At 39.5% G+C, this 16,151-nt stretch overlaps 1 protein-coding gene across 8 annotated transcripts in view; it reads right to left on the bottom strand.

Moving 5' to 3' along the window:
* The window catches only part of MAST2 (microtubule associated serine/threonine kinase 2), a 206,790-nt gene that overhangs the window by 45,765 nt on the left and 144,874 nt on the right, over positions 1 to 16,151 (bottom strand). The gene's annotated exons all lie outside the window — the stretch shown is intronic.

Below are 16,151 nucleotides of genomic sequence, written 5' to 3' on the forward strand. Positions count from 1 at the left end.
TGGTTGAGGAATTAAGATCCCACAAGTTGCGTGGTGTGGCCAAAAAAAAAAAAAAAAAGGATACAATTCACATGTAATAAAATTCCTTTTCAAGTGCACAGTGTAGCAGTTTTAGTACATTCACAAAGTTGTGCAAACATCACCACTATCTACTTTCAGAACATTTTTATGACTCAAAAAAGAAACTGCAACTTTCCTCATTCCCCTCACTCCCAAGACTCTGGCAATCACTAATCTACTTTGTGTTTCTATGGAATCACCCATTCTGGACATTTCATAGAAATGGAATCATACAATATGTGACCTTTTGCGCTCTAGTTTGTTTTTAAACTTCACCTAAGAAAATGCCAAACTGGTTTTGCAAAATAGATTACCAATGTATGGTTCCACCAGTAATGCTTAAGAGCTCCCATTGTTTCATATACTTATCTACACCTAGTTCTGTCATTTTAATTTAAGCCATGTTTGACAGTAATAGAATGGTATTTCATTGTGATTTTATTTTGCATTTCCATAATAACCAATGAGATTAAAGTATCTTTTCACATATTTATTGGCCATTTAGATTGCTTTTGTGAACTATCTGTTTAAGTCCCTTGGCCATTTTCTAATCATACTATCTTTTTATGTCCTTTACAAAAAACTCCCTGTATGTATTACCAATTCTCTTTCTGTCCTTTTTAAAAAATAAATATGTTCTACTGTATATCTTCTAAAAGTTTAGTGTTTTGGTTTTCACATTTAAATATACAATTTATGTATATCAAATTTTCATATGTGCACTTTAAATATCTTACCATTTTATTTATTAATTATATTTACAGAAGCTGAAAAAAACTTTTACCATTCACCTGGAACTGATTTTTGTGAAGTAAGAGCTAAGTCTTTCAATTTCCCCATATGAATGTCCAATTGTCCCAACGTTGCCGCTGTCATATATCAAGTGGCCACATATATATGGATTTCTTTCTGGGATCTTCTTTCTCCTTCCCCTAAATCTATTATTCTCTTCAATTTCATTTAAGGGTATCATCACTCATTAATCATCTGAACAGGAAATCTGGAGACAATTAGTTGTAATTCCTGCTGATCTGACCACATAAGTTTTCCCTTCTAGTACTACTCCCTTGCTTACATCTTGACAATGGCCAGGGCCTCTAACTGGTCTTTTAAAAACGCCAGCATATCTTTACTTTTGTATTTCCATACATCCTGGACATATATTTAGTATAGCCCTTAACAAATTAGGTGAAACTTGACTGTCCCCGTGGACACAGCTTTCCTTGCAGCTTTCTCAAGTAATGACTGCTTGCTTTCACCCTCCCCTTTGTACCACTGGGCCTTAAACATGGGGTAGTACCCTGCTGGCTCCTCATATTCTCTGCCAGGCACTCTCCAGCCCTACTTCTCTCTTGAAGTCAAGATTAATATATTGACATGCCCATGCCAGTGCCTAAAAGGCATCTCAAACGTAACATATTTAAGGGTTCCAAGGACCTGAGGTCCTGGAATCAAATGACTGATTTTGGGGGGATACTTCTGATGGCATAGGAGAAAGACTGGGTTAGTACTTGGAGAGAAGGAAGAAGGAAACTAAAATTATGGAAACAAAGTCTAAATATATAGTACAGGGCATATGTGACCAAGGAAGTTTGGAGGAGAAATTCATTGGAAGATAGGTTCAAAGAACTGAAAGTCCTAAGAACTGAAAAGAACCTCAACATATGTGTATTCAAACTATCAAGAATAACAGAGGAGTTAGAACTGAAGAGTAAAAGTGAGTCAAGAACTAAGATATTTACAGCTGCAATGATGGTATTTAATGATAAGTGATAGTATTTAATGGTATGAGATTCAAAGTTTTGGGGCACTAGGAAGAAGAGAGGGACAATACTGAACAGACAAGAACATCTACTCTCCCTTCCAGGCCCACTGATCAGAGGTCAGGGGACGGGTAAGAGGGCAGCAGACAACCAGTATTCTAACCCTTGCCTCTTCCCCAGGAGTTCATTAGAACTAGACTGATGGACTGAGTCCAAACGGTACACTGGAAGTCCTCAGAGTCAGAGAGGGATGAGAAAAAAGGTCAGAACAGGAAATGCTCAGAGATTTACAGAACTAGGAGTGTAGGAGATAGAAGGCTCAAATACCTGGGGGTTCCTGTCAGTCAGGCATAATGAAATTAGCCCATAGTGGATTCAAGACAGGTAAGAGATGGGAAGACTGCAAGTGTTAGGGAGTAAAGAGCAGTGGGTTACTGGAGATTGCTCTTGACCCTGCATGACAGGGGCTGAAGGCTTAAGGAAGACACACTTTTAATCCCACTATACCAGTTTAGAATCAGATGACATGGAACAAACATCATATAAATACACCCACTGACCTGTTCATCTTACTCTGAAAATTCGATTCACCAAGTTCATGCCTACACATTTTAAGACAGTCTTTTTTTTCTCAGACAGTCTTTATGCATATACATACTGGCACGCTGCAGTCCATGGGGTTGCAAAGAGTCAGACATGACTGAGTGACTGAACAGATGGACTGATGCATAGATACAAAAAGAATATGAAGAAGGATGTTTGTTGCAAAACTGACTAAAATAGTGAAGAACTCAAAACAATCTAAATATTTGTGCTAGTTATCAATCAGATATTTCTAAAATTCATCCTTTAATACCTTCTCTGTCACAGAGAAGAGAATTCCTATCAGTTCAGTTCAGCTGCTCAGTTGTGTCCGACTCTTTGCGACCCCATGGACTGCAGCACACCAGGCCTTCCTGTCCATCACCAACTACCGGAGCTTACTCAAACTCATGTCCATTGAGTCGGTAATACCGTCCAACCATCTCATCCTCTGTCATCCCCTTCTTCTCCTGCCTTCAGTCTTTCCCAGCATCAGGGTCTTTTCATATGAGTCAGCTCTTCGCATCAGGTAGCCAAAGGATTGGAGCTTCAGCTTCAGCATCAGTCCTTCCAATGAATATTCAGGACTGATCTCCTTTAGGATGCACTGGTTGGATCTCCTTGCAGTCCAAGGGACTCTCAAGAGTCTGCTCCAACACCACAGTTCGAAAGCATCAATTCTTCGGCACTCACTTTTCTTTATGGTCCAACTCTCACATCCATACATGACCACTGGAAAAACCATAGCCTTGACTAGACGGACCTTTGCTGGTAAAGTAATGTCTCTGCTTTTTAATATGCTATCTAGGTTTGTCATAACTTTCCTTCCAAGGAGCAAGTGTCTTTTAATTTCATGGCTGCAGTCACCATCTGCAGTGATTTTGGGGCCCAAGGAAATAAAGTCTTTCAGTGTTTCCACTGTTTCCCCATCTCTTTGCATAAAGTGATGGGACTGGAGGCCATGGTCTTAGTTTTTTGAAAGTTGAGTTTTAAGCAGCTTTTTCACTCTCCTCTTTCACTTTCATCAAGAGGCTCCTCAGTTCCTTTTCACTTTCTGCCATAAGAGTGGTGTCATCTGCGTATCTGAGGTTATTGATATTTCTCCCGACAATCTTGTTTCTAGCTTGTGCTTCATCCAGCCCAGCATTTCACATGATGTACTCTGCATTTAATTTAAATAAGCAGGATGACAAAATACAGCCTTGATGTACTCCTTTCCCAATTTGGAACCAGGTCCATTGTTCCATGTCCGGTTCTAACTGTTACTTCTTGACCTACATACAGATTTCTCAGGAGGCAGGTAAAAATTAAATTTAATTTAAATACTAAATTATCTCTTTAAGAATTTTCCACAGTTTGTTGTGATCCACACAGTCAAAGGCTTTGGTGTAGTCAATGAAGCAGAAGTAGATGTTTTTCTGGAACTCTCTTGTTTTTTCTGTGAGCCAATGGATGTTGGCAACTTGATCTTTCATTTCTCTGCCTTTTCTAAATCCAGCCTGAACATCAGGAAGTTCTCGGTTCACGTACTGTTGAAGCCTGGCTTGGAGAATTTTGAGCATTATTTTGCTAGCGGGTGAGATGAGTGCAATTGTGTGGTATTTTGAACATCCTTTGGCATTGCCTTTCTTTGGGATCGGAATGAAAACGGACCTTTTCCAGTCCTGTGGCCACTGCTGCATTTTCCAAATTTGCTGGCATATTGAGTGCAGCATTTTCACAGCATCATCTTTTAGGATTTGAAATAGCTCAACTGGAATTCCATCACCTCCACTAGCTTTGTTCGTAGTGATGTTTCCTAAGGCCCACTCTACTTTGCACTCCAGGATATCTGGCTCTAGATGAGTGATCACACCATTGTGATTATTCGGGTCATGAAGATCTGTTTTGTATAGTTCTTCTGTGCATTCTTGCCATCTCTTCTTAATATCTTCTGCTTGTTTAGGCATTTCATTTATGGCAAACACATTAAACTTTCCCAGTAGAGGGCGCTGGAGGAACACTGTACAAGGAAGCGGCTCAGGGTGCAGTCCCAGCAACTACACCTTCCGTCAGTCGTGTGGCAGTGCGGACAGGCAGGGGCGCGCTAACATAGTCACATGCTGTCAGCCTTGCATCCTGAACCTGACCTAGTGATCACCTTTCCACAGTCCTCCCTGAAACGACACTGTACGCTTCAGGCATGCCCACACTAGTGCCCGGATGCCCTCTGCTTGCCTGGTTCACTCCTTATACTCTAGGGTTTGTCTTCCATGTTGTTCCTGAGGGATATAATATACTCCATGCCACCTACCCTCTGTGCAGGCCTGGATACTGGCTGCTGTGCCAGTGTTCTGGAGAGCTGCCATGCTGACTGCTCAGTGGCTACGGACCAGTTCTGGTCTTCTTTTATTGTCACAGTTTATAATTCTATTAAACTTCATCTGTTTAAATCACTGTGTGGTTTCTGTCTCCTAATTAGGCCCAGACTGCTATAAGGTCCATCAATAAGAAAATTAATAAGAATGTCTTTGAAAGGCTCATTAGTGGAACGGACACAGTTGAGAAAATAGTCTCTGACCTTGAGGAATGATACTAGAAATTTCCAAAACTAAAAAGAGAGGGAAAAAAAGGCTGAAATTAATAGAACAGAATATCCAAGAACTGTGGAACAACTGCAACAGGTGTAAGACTTGTGTAATGGAAATGACACAGGAAGAAACGGAAGAAATATTTGAAACATTAATGACTGAGAATTTACCCAAATCGATGTCAGACACCAAACCACAGATCCAGGAAACTCAGAGAACACAAAGCAGCATTACATGCCAAAAAAACACTACACCTAGCATACTATATTCAAACTTAGAAAAAAAATCAAAGACAATGAAAAAAATCTTGAAAGAAACCAGATGGTAAAAAGATCTTATCTACAGAGAAGAAAAGAATTATATTCTCCTTCTCAGACATCCCACAAACAAGGGAGCTGAGAGGGAAAAAACCCCACCAGCCTACACTCTACAAAAACCTACAAAAACTCCCACTCTACAGTATTATTCTTCATAAGTTGAAAGAGAAACTAAGATGTTCTTAGACAGTCAAACACTGAGGGAATTTGTTGCCAACAGACCTGCCTTACGAGGAATGTTGAAAGTTCTAAGAGAATTCCCTGGTAGCCCAGTGGTTGGGCCTTTGAGCTTTCATTGTCCTGGCCCAGGTTCAATCCCTGGTCAAGGAACTAATATCTTGCTAGCTGTGCAGTGTGGTAAAAAAAAAAAAAGTTCTAAGAGAAGTAAAATGATATAGGTCAGAAACTTGGACCTTCATAAAAGAACAGCATTAGAGGTGAAATAAGTAAAGGTAAAATTAAAAACTTGATATCATATTTTTTATTTAACAGATAAGTCTGTTCAAAATAATAATAGCAAAATCGCATTTAACTATGTATCCATAAAAACATTCTATCCATGTTTTTATGCTTATGGATATGTGAAATGAATGACTGCAATGAAACAAAGGATGAGGGGAGGAATTTGGATTATTTTGTTATTATAAGGAATTTATACTACCTGTGAATCAGTATGATGTTTTTTGAAAGTGGATTTGGATCAGTTGTGAATGTACACTGAAAAATCTAAAACTTACACAGACACAGAAAAAAGAAAAAGCTGATATGCTAACAAAGGAGAGAAACATAAATCATATAAAGTGCTCCATTAAAACCAGAAAAGAGTAGAAGACAAAAATAGGAACAAAGATCACAGACAACAAATGGAAAACAGTAGCAAAAATGGTAGATACAAGTCTAACTGGAAAAGGAAATGGCAACCCACTCTTGTATTCTTGCATGGAGAAGTCCACGGACAGTCCATGGGTTCGCAGAGAGTAGGACACAACTGAGCGACTTAACACACACAAATCTAACTGTATCAAAGAGTTGGACCATAAAGAAGGCTGAGCACCAAAGAACTGCTGCTTTTGAACTGTGGTGTTGGAGACTTTTGAGAGTCCCTTGGACTGCAAGGAGATCAAACCAATCAATCCTAAAGGAAATCGAATCCTGAATATTCAATGGAAGGACTGATGCTGAAGCTGAAGCTCCACTGCAAAGAGCCGACTCATTAGAAAAGACCCCGATGCTGGGAAAGATGAAGGCGGGAAGGGAAGCGGGTGACAGAAGATGAGATGGTTGGATGGTATCACCAACTCAATGGACATGAGTTTGAGCAAGCTCCAGGAGATGAAGCACAGGGAAACCTGGCATTGCTACAGTTCATGGGGTCACAAAGAACTGGACACGACTGAGCGACTGAACAATTATAACAACTATATCAACACGAGTGTGCTAAACCGCTCAGTTGTGTCTGACTCTTTGCGACCATATGGACCACCAGGCTACTCTGTCCATGGGATTCTTCAGGCAGGAATACTGGAGTGGGTTGCCATGCCCTCCTCCAGGGGATTTTCCCGACCCAGGGATCAAACCGACATCTCTTACATCTTCTGCATTGGCAGGAAGGTTCTTCACCACTAGCACCACCTGGGAAGCCCAACTATATCAATAATCACCTTCAATGTTTATCAGTTCAGTTCAGTCGCTCAGTCGTGTCCAACTCTTTGCGACCCCACAAATCACAGCACGCCAGGCCTCCCTGTCTATCACCAATTCTCGGAGTTCACTCAAACTCATGTCCATCGAGTTGGTGATGCCATCCAGCCATCTCATCCTCTGTCGTCCCCTTCTCCTCCTGCCCCCAATCCCTCCCAGCATCAGGGTCTTTTCCAATGAGTCAACTCTTCGCATGAGGTGGCCAAAGTATTGGAGTTTCAGCTTTAGCATCAGTCCTTTCTGGGGAACACCGAGGACTGATCTTTAGGATGGACTGGTTGGATCTCCTTGCAGTCCAAGGGACTCTCAAGAATCTTCTCCAACACCACAGTTCAAAAGCATCAATTCTTCGGCGCTCAGCCTTCTTCACAGTCCAACTCTCACATCCATACATGACCAGTGGAAAAACCATAGCCTTGACTAGATGGACCTTTGTTGGCAAAATAATGTCTCTGCTTTTCAATATGCTATCTAGGTTGGTCATAACTTTCCTTCCAAGGAGTAAGCGTCTTTTAATTTCATGGCTGCAGTCACCATCTGCCGTGATTTTGGAGCCCCCCAAAATAAAGTCTGACACTATTTCTGCTGTTTCCCCATCTATTTCCCATGAAGTGATGGGACCAGATGCCATGATCTTCATTTTCTGAATGTTGAGCTTTAAGCCAACTTTTTCACTCTCCTCTTTCACTTTCATCAAGAGGCTTTTTAGTTCCTCTTCACTTTCTGCCATAAGGGTGGTGTCATCTGCATATCTGAGGTTATTGATATTTCTCCCGGCAATCTTGATTCCAGCTTGTGCTTCTTCCAGCTCAGCGTTTCTCATGATGTACTCTGCATATAAGTTAAATAAGCAGGGTGACAATATACACCAATATACAGCCTTGACGTACTCCTTTTCCTATTTGGAACCAGTCTGTTGTTCCATGTCCAGTTAGTTCTAACTGTTGTTTCCTGACCTGCATATAGGTTTATAGTCTAAATTAAAAAGATTGAGACTGGCACACAGATTAAAAAAAAATAAAAACAAGACCCAACTAAGTGTAGTTTTACAAGGAAACCTTTTAAAATATAAAGGCACATGTAAATTAAAAGCAAATGGATAGAGTAAGAGATCTACTAACACTAATCAAAAGAATGTAGAAGTAAGTACATTTCAGATAGTTTGGGAAAACCCAATCCCAAGGAAAAGCAGTGCTAAAGAATGTTCAAACTACAAGACAATTGCACTCATTTCACGGGCTAGCAAGGTAATACTCAAAATCCTTCAAATTAGGCTTCAACAGTATTTGAATTGAGAACTTCCAGATGTACAAGCTGGGTTTAGAAAAGGCAGAGGAACCAGAGATCAAATTGCCAACATTTGTTGGATCATAGAGAAAGCAAGGGAATTCCAGAAAAACATCTACTTCTGCTTCATTGACTATGCTAAAGCCTTTGACTGTGTGGATCACCACAAACTGTAGACAATTCTTAAAGAGATGGGAATAGCAGACCATCTTACCAGTCTCCTGAGAAACCTGTATGTGAGTCAAGAAGCAACAGTTAGAACCTTTCATGAAACAAGTGACTGATTCAAAATTGGGAAAGGAGTACGACAAGGCTGTATTTTGTTACCCTGTTTATTTAACTTACATGCAGAGTACATCATGCAAAATGCCAGGCTGGATGACTTACAAGCTGGAATCAAGATTGCCAAGAGAAATATCAGCAACCTCAGATATGCAAATGATACCCTGAAATGGCAGAAGGCAAAGAGGAACTATAAGAGCTTCTTGATGAGGGTGAAAGAGGAGAATGATAAAGCTGGCTTAAAACTCAACATTAAAAAACTAAGATCATGGCATCCAGTCCCATCATTCATGGCAAAGAGAAGGGGGAAAAAGTGGAAGCAGTGACAGATTTTCTCTTCTTGGGATCCAGCATCACTGAGGATGGTGATTGTAGCCATGAAATTAGAAGACGCTTGTTTCTTGGAAGGAAAGCTATGACAAACCTAGACAGTGTATTAAAAAGCAGAGACAACACTTTTTGCCAACAAAGGTCTGTCTAGTCAAAGCTATGGTTTTTCCAGTAGTCATGTACGGATGTGAGAACTGGACCATAAAGAAGACTGCGCACTGAGAATTGATGCTTTTGAACTATGGTGCTGGAGAAGACTCTTCAGAGTTCCTTGACAACAAGGAGCTCAAACCAGTCAATCCTAAATGAAATCAACCCTGAATATTCATTGGAAGGACTGATGTTAAAGCTGAAGCTACAATACTTTGGCCACCTGATGCAAAGAGCAGGCTCATTGGAAAACACCCTGATGCTGGAAAAGATTGAAGGCAAAAGGAAAAGATGACAGCAGAGTATGAGATGGTTAGACAGCATCACTGACTCAATGGACATGAACTTGGGGAAATTTCAGGAGATGGTAAGGGACAGGGAGGCCTAGTGTGCTGCAGTCCATGGGGTGCGAAAAGTCAGACATGACTTTTCGACTGAACAACAATAACAATAAATTTAATTGAAGAGAATTCACCCATCTGCTTTCAGATCACAGCAGAATTAAACTAAATAATCAATAAACAGAAAGACAGTTGGGAAAACCCCCAAATATTTGAAGATTAAACAACACAGTTCAAAATAACACATAGGTCAAAGAAGAAATCTCAACAGAAAATTTAAAGTATTTTTAAGTAAATAAAAATGAAAATACAACTTATCAAGTTTGGGCAATGGGGCAAGGGAGCGTGAGGTACATACTACTGGAAATAAGACAGGCTACAAGAGGGATTTCCCTGGCAATCCGTGGTTAAGACTCTGGGCCTCCACTGCAGGGAACATGGGTTTGATCCCTGGTAGGGGAATTAAAACCCCTTATGATGCATGATGTGGCTGAATTAAAAAAAAAAAAGATATGCTACAAGGATGTATTGTACAACACGGGGTAATATAGACAATATTTCATAGTAACTGTAAATGGAGTATAACCTTTAAAAATTGAATTTTGGGACTTCTCTGGCAGTCCAGTGATCAAGATTCCATGTTTCCAATGCAGGGAGCATGCATTCAATCTCTGGTTAGAGAACTAAAATCCTACATGCCCATGCTGCGTGCTGTAGCCAAAAAAAAAAAAAAAAAAAATTGAATCTTGATTAATTAATTAATCAAGGAAGATTTAAGATTAATCACCTCAGCCTCCACCTTAAGAAGCCAGAAAAAGAGCAAATTAAATTTAACATAAGCAGATGAAAAGAAAAAATACTGGAGCAGAAATCAATGAAATTGGAAACAGGAAATCAATAGAGAAAATCAACAAAACCAAAAACTGGTTCTTTGATAAGATCCACAAAATGGACATGCCTCTAACCAGGCTAACTAAGGGAAAAAATAGAGAAGACACAAGTCACTAACATCAGAACAGATGCTGTATTACTACAGATTCCATGGCCATTAAGAGGATAAGAAAGGAATATTATGCACAACTCTATGCCCACAAATTTGATACCCAGATTTAAATACACCAATGACTTAAAGACAAAACCTGCCAAATCTCACACAAGAAAAAACAGACAATCTGGATAGGCTTATATCTATTAAAAATTTAATCAATAATTAGTAATCTTCTAAAACCAAAAGCAGTGGGTCCCAGATAGGTTCACTTGTGAATTCCATCAAACAATCAAAAAGAAATTATACCAATTCTCCACAATCTTTTCAAGAAGACACAAGTGGAGGGAATACTTTCTAACTTATTCTATGAGGCCATCGTTACCCAAACACCAAAACCAGGCAAAGACATTATAAGAAAAGAACACTAAAGACCAGTATCTCTCATGAACATGGAAATAAAATCCTCTGCAAAATATTAACAAATCCAATCCAACAATGCATAAAAAGAATTATACACCATAACTAAGAGGGTTTTAATCCTAGGTATGCAAGGCTAGTTCAATATTTGAAAATCAATTAATGTAAACCATTATACCAATAGCTAAAGGAACAAAATCAAATGATTGTATCAACAGATCAGAAAAAGCATTTGACAAAGTCTAAAATCCATCTATAAAAAAATCTTTCAATAAATTAGGAATTGAAGGGAAGTTCCTCAATTTGATAAAGAACATCTACAAAAAAGTACAGCTAACACTGATACTTAATGATAAGAAACTTCAGGCTTTTCTGCCAAAATCAGAAAAATGGCGTGCCTATACCTTCTCACCACTGCTTTTCAACATCATACTGGAAGTTCCGGCTAATATAGTAAGCTAAAAAAAGGAATTAAAAAGTATACAGATTGGGAAGGAAGAAAGTATATAAACTGTCTTTGTTCGCAGATGACATAACGGCCTGTGAAGAAAATCTGGGGGAAAAAATCAACAAAAATCCTTCTGAAACAAGTAAATGATTGTATCAAAGTTGCAGGATACAAGGTTAATGTACAAAAGTCAACACTTTATACCATCAATGAACAAGTGGAATTTGAAATTAAAAATATTACCAATCACATTAGCACCCCCAAAATGAAATAATTAGGTATAAATCTAACAAGTTATAAATGTACAAGATCTACATGAGGAAAATTTAAAAACTCAGATGAAAGATATCAAAGAAGAACTACTTAAATGTAGAGAGTTTCCACATTCACGGATAGGAAGACTCAACACTGTCAAGATGTCAGTTCTTCCCAACTTGATCTGTAGATTCAATACAAACACAATCAAAGTCTCAGCAAATTATTTTATGGATGGAGAAACTGATTCTAAAGTTTATATGCAGAGGCAAAAGATCCAGAATATCCAACTCAATACTGAAGAAGAACAGAGTTGGAAGACTGATATTACCAAACTCAAGACCTACTCTAAAGCTACAGTGGTCAAAACTGTGTGATGTTAGAGGAAGAACAAATAGATTAATTGAATAGAATAGAGCCAGAAACAGGCCCAGGAAAATGTAATTAACTAATGCTTGACAAAGGAGCAAAAGTAATACAATAGAAAAAAGACATTCTTCCTAACAAACAGTGCTATAATGACTGGACAGCCACCTGAAAAAAAAGAATAGATGCAAATCTTGATAAAAATTAATTCAAAATGGATCACAGACCTAATCATAAGACACAAAACCACACTCCTAGAATATAATGTAGGACAACACCTTGATGACCTGAGACAGGACAATGACATTTTAGATGCAATACCAGATGTACAATCCATGAAAGAAATAATTGATAAGCTGGTCTAGGGTAAAATGAAAAACTTCTACTCTCCAAGAGGAGAAAGCAAGCTACAAATATTAATACTTGCAACAGTCCTTTGGATAAAGGACTGTTATCCAAAACATACAAAAAAAACACTTAAAACTCAACAATAAGAAAATAAACAACCTGATTGAAAAGCAGGCAAAAGATGTGAACAGACACATCATCAATGAAGATACATAGATGGCAAGTAAGCATATGAAAAAATCTTCAATACCATGTATCACTGCTGCTGCTGCTAAGTCGCCTCAGTCGTGTCCGACTCTGTGCAACCCCAGAGATGGCAGCCCACGAGGCTCCCCCCTGTCCCTGGGATTCTCCAGGCAAGAACATTGGAGTGGGTTGCCATTTCCTTCTCCAATGCATGAAAGTGAAAAGTGAAAGTGAAGTCGCTCAGTTGTGTCCGACTCTTCTCGATCCCATGGACTACAGCCTACCAGGCTCCTCCATCCATGGGATTTCCCAGGCAAGAGTACTGGAGTGGGGTGCCATCGCCTTCTCCGACCATGTATCACTAGGGATACGCAAATTGAAACAACAAGGTACTATTATAAATGGATTAGAATGGCCAAATTAAAAAACACTGACAATACTGAAAGTTGGAAAGTTTCTGTAGAGCAACTAAAATTCTCATTTGTTGCTGGTGGGAATGTCAAAATGGTTCAGCCACTTTATAAAACTATCCCTAACCATACAATCTAGCAATCACCCTCCTTGGTATTTAACCAAATGAACTGAAAATTTATGTACACATGAAAACCTGTGAGTGAGAGTGGTATATCCAGACAATGGAATATTATTCAGCACTAAAAAGAAATGAGCTGTCAAACCATGATAAGATATGGAAGAAAGCTAAATGCATATTATTCATGGGAAATAGATGGGGAAACAGTGGAAACAGTGTCAGACTTTATTTTTTTGGGGCTCCAAAATCACTGCAGATGGTGACTGCAGCCATGAAATTAAAAGACGCTTACTCCTTGGAAGGAAAGTTATGACCAACCTAGATAGCATATTCAAAAGCAGAGACATTACCTTTGCCAATAAAGGTCCATCTAGTCAAGGCTATGGTTTTTCCTGTGGTCATGTATGGATGTGAGAGTTGGACTGTGAAGAAGGCTGAGCACCGAAGAATTGATGTTTTTGAACTGTGATGTTGGAGAAGACTCTTGAGAGTCCCTTGGACTGCAAGGAGATCCAACCAGTCCATTCTGAAAGAGATCAGCCCTGGGATTTCTTTGGAAGCAATGATGCTAAAGCTGAAACTCCAGTACTTTGGCCACCTCATGCTAAGAGTTGACTCACTGGAAAAGACTCTGATGCTGGGAGGGATTGGGGGCAGGAGGAGAAGGGGACAACAGAGGATGAGATGGCTGGATGGCATCACTGACTCGATGGACGTGAGTCTGAGTGAACTCCAGGAGTTGGTGATGGACAGGGAGGCCTGGCGTGCTGCGATTGATGGGGTCGCAAAGAGTCGGACATGACTGAGCAACTGACCTGAACTGAACTGAAGAGAAATGAACCAATCTGAAGAGGCTACACACCGTATGATTCCAATTACATGACATTTTGGAAAAGGCAAAACTATGGAGACAGTGAAAAGATTAGTGGATATCAGGAGCTGGGGTACAGAGTGATGAACAGATGGGACACAGAGGATTTTAGGGCAGTAAAACTACACTGCATGATACTACAATGATAGACACATGTCACTATACATTTGTCAAAACTCATATAAAAAAATTAAAAAAAAAAAAAAAACTCATATAATGCACACGAAGAGTGAACCCTAATGTAAACTACGGGTTTTGGGTAATAATAATGTGACAATGCAGGTTCAACAGTTGTAACAAATGTACTAATCTGGTGCTGGATATTGATGGTGCAGAAGGTGGTTACATGTGTGGGGATAGGGTATATGGGAACTCTGTACAATCCACTCAGTTTTACCATGAATCTAAAACTGCTCTAAAACAGGTTTATTACTTAAAAGAAAAAAAAAATCACAATGAACTAGAAAGGTTCCACTCCCAGAATGGCTAAGTGCCTACTTAATTGACCTTACTATAGTTATAATCTAGTTATATATGCTGTTGTTGTTCAGTTTCTAAGTCATGTCCAACTGTTTGTGACCCCATGAACTGTAGCAAGCCAGCTTCGCTATGTCCCTGAGTTTGGTCAAACTCATGTCAGTGATGCCATCCAACCATCTCATCCTCTGTCACCTAGTAAATATTTAATATTGAACTAAACTGTATGAAATGAACCTACTTTCAAATCAACAGACCCCATACTATTCAACATATTCCAGACTTTAAAGTGAAAATAAAGAGTCTTAGAATATTCTGTGGATCCAAATATCAGGATGTATAAGATTTTAGAATTAATCCGATATGAAGTTTGATCTTGCTCTACATTTGGTTAAATGCAGAGTCCACAGTCATGAACTGGGCTTTTACATCAGTTCTTCCTCCCGGATCTGAGGCCTACTTAGATTTTCTGCAGTATTTAAGAGCGATGATGATGATAGCTAACATTTATGGAGTACTGGGGAGCCTGGTCGGCTGCCGTCTATGGAGTCGCACAGAGTCGGACACGACTGAAGCGACTTAGCAGCAGCAGCAAGCATGTTATATGTATTAACATAAAGCTAGAGCCCGCAGACCCAGACAGGCTGAAAAGGCCAGGTGATGTTCTCGATCAAAGTCTCTGAGTAGGGAAAAATCTAGTCCTAAATTCTGTCAGCAATCTAAATAAAGAGATAATCATATCAGAGAGAAGCTGCAAGTAGTGATTACTGCCTGGCGTTCACATTACAGTTGTGATACTATGTTCAAGGTTTGCAAGTGCTAAATTAATTTCTACATGATGAAAAGTCCAAGTCAGATATATGCTGAGTTTTTACAAAGTTCATGGTTAGAATGCACTATCTGAGCTAACACCTAGCCCAGTTCATTCTGAGGGAAAAGTCCCTATGCACAATGAGAAATCTGGCTTTAAAAGCCAAGTAGGTCTAGTTCCCTGGGTCTCCCCGTGCTCTTGCTGGTGTCTTCTCATATTAGAGTTAGTACAGTATTTGAGAATTCTACTGATTCTTGGAAGAGGGTCATGAGCACACTGAATAGCTGGGTCTGAGTGAGTCTGATAAAGTGAGACCCTTATCTCAAGGACACAGATCAGCTTCAGAATCACTCGATTCTTAGGGTGCTCAAACAACTATTCCTCATTCATCCTCACAGTCACTCTCCAAAGACACACTAAACTATAAGCAAGTAGACAAACTCAAGTGGAACAGACCTGTCTTATTTGGTTTAATGCTATACTATTTCACTACTTTGGTACCTTTTTATTGCCCAAAGACAAGGCTTGTAGATTATCAAATCCAGGCAGCAATGGCTTCCTATGGATCCAAGCCTGCTCTATTTCCATTATCCCTAGGTCTGGAACTTCTACTGTAAACAGCATAGCAGTGAACAGTGTAGCAGAGCAACAACTCCTTCCACAAAGCTGAGTCCCCTGGTCTGACTCCCCTGGGATTTAAGAATACATGTCTAGACTAAAACACATGGCTAACTCCAATGAGGTCTTCTGCCTCATAATTTTTATATATTCTTTAGTCAGATGCAAGTACATCAATCCTTATACTGCCTAGAAGAGTCCATATTCCAGATGAATGCCTGAGATCAATGATTCCACATACTGGAACTGAAGTAAATGTCAACATGAAACAAACAGTTCTCTCACTACTGTTGACTTCTGTTCTAACAGAGGGCAAGTTATTAGGAGTCCTATGAGGCAGAAAACCATCTGTGTGAGCCCTAAATCTTGGGCAAGGTAGGACAAAATGTTAATGGAGGCCTCATCACATGGCCCCAGATGACCGGAGTCATAACACACTTTCAACACACCA

This window comes from Bos indicus, chromosome 3 (genome assembly GCF_029378745.1).
Source record: "Bos indicus isolate NIAB-ARS_2022 breed Sahiwal x Tharparkar chromosome 3, NIAB-ARS_B.indTharparkar_mat_pri_1.0, whole genome shotgun sequence".
Lineage (NCBI taxonomy): Eukaryota > Metazoa > Chordata > Mammalia > Artiodactyla > Bovidae > Bos > Bos indicus.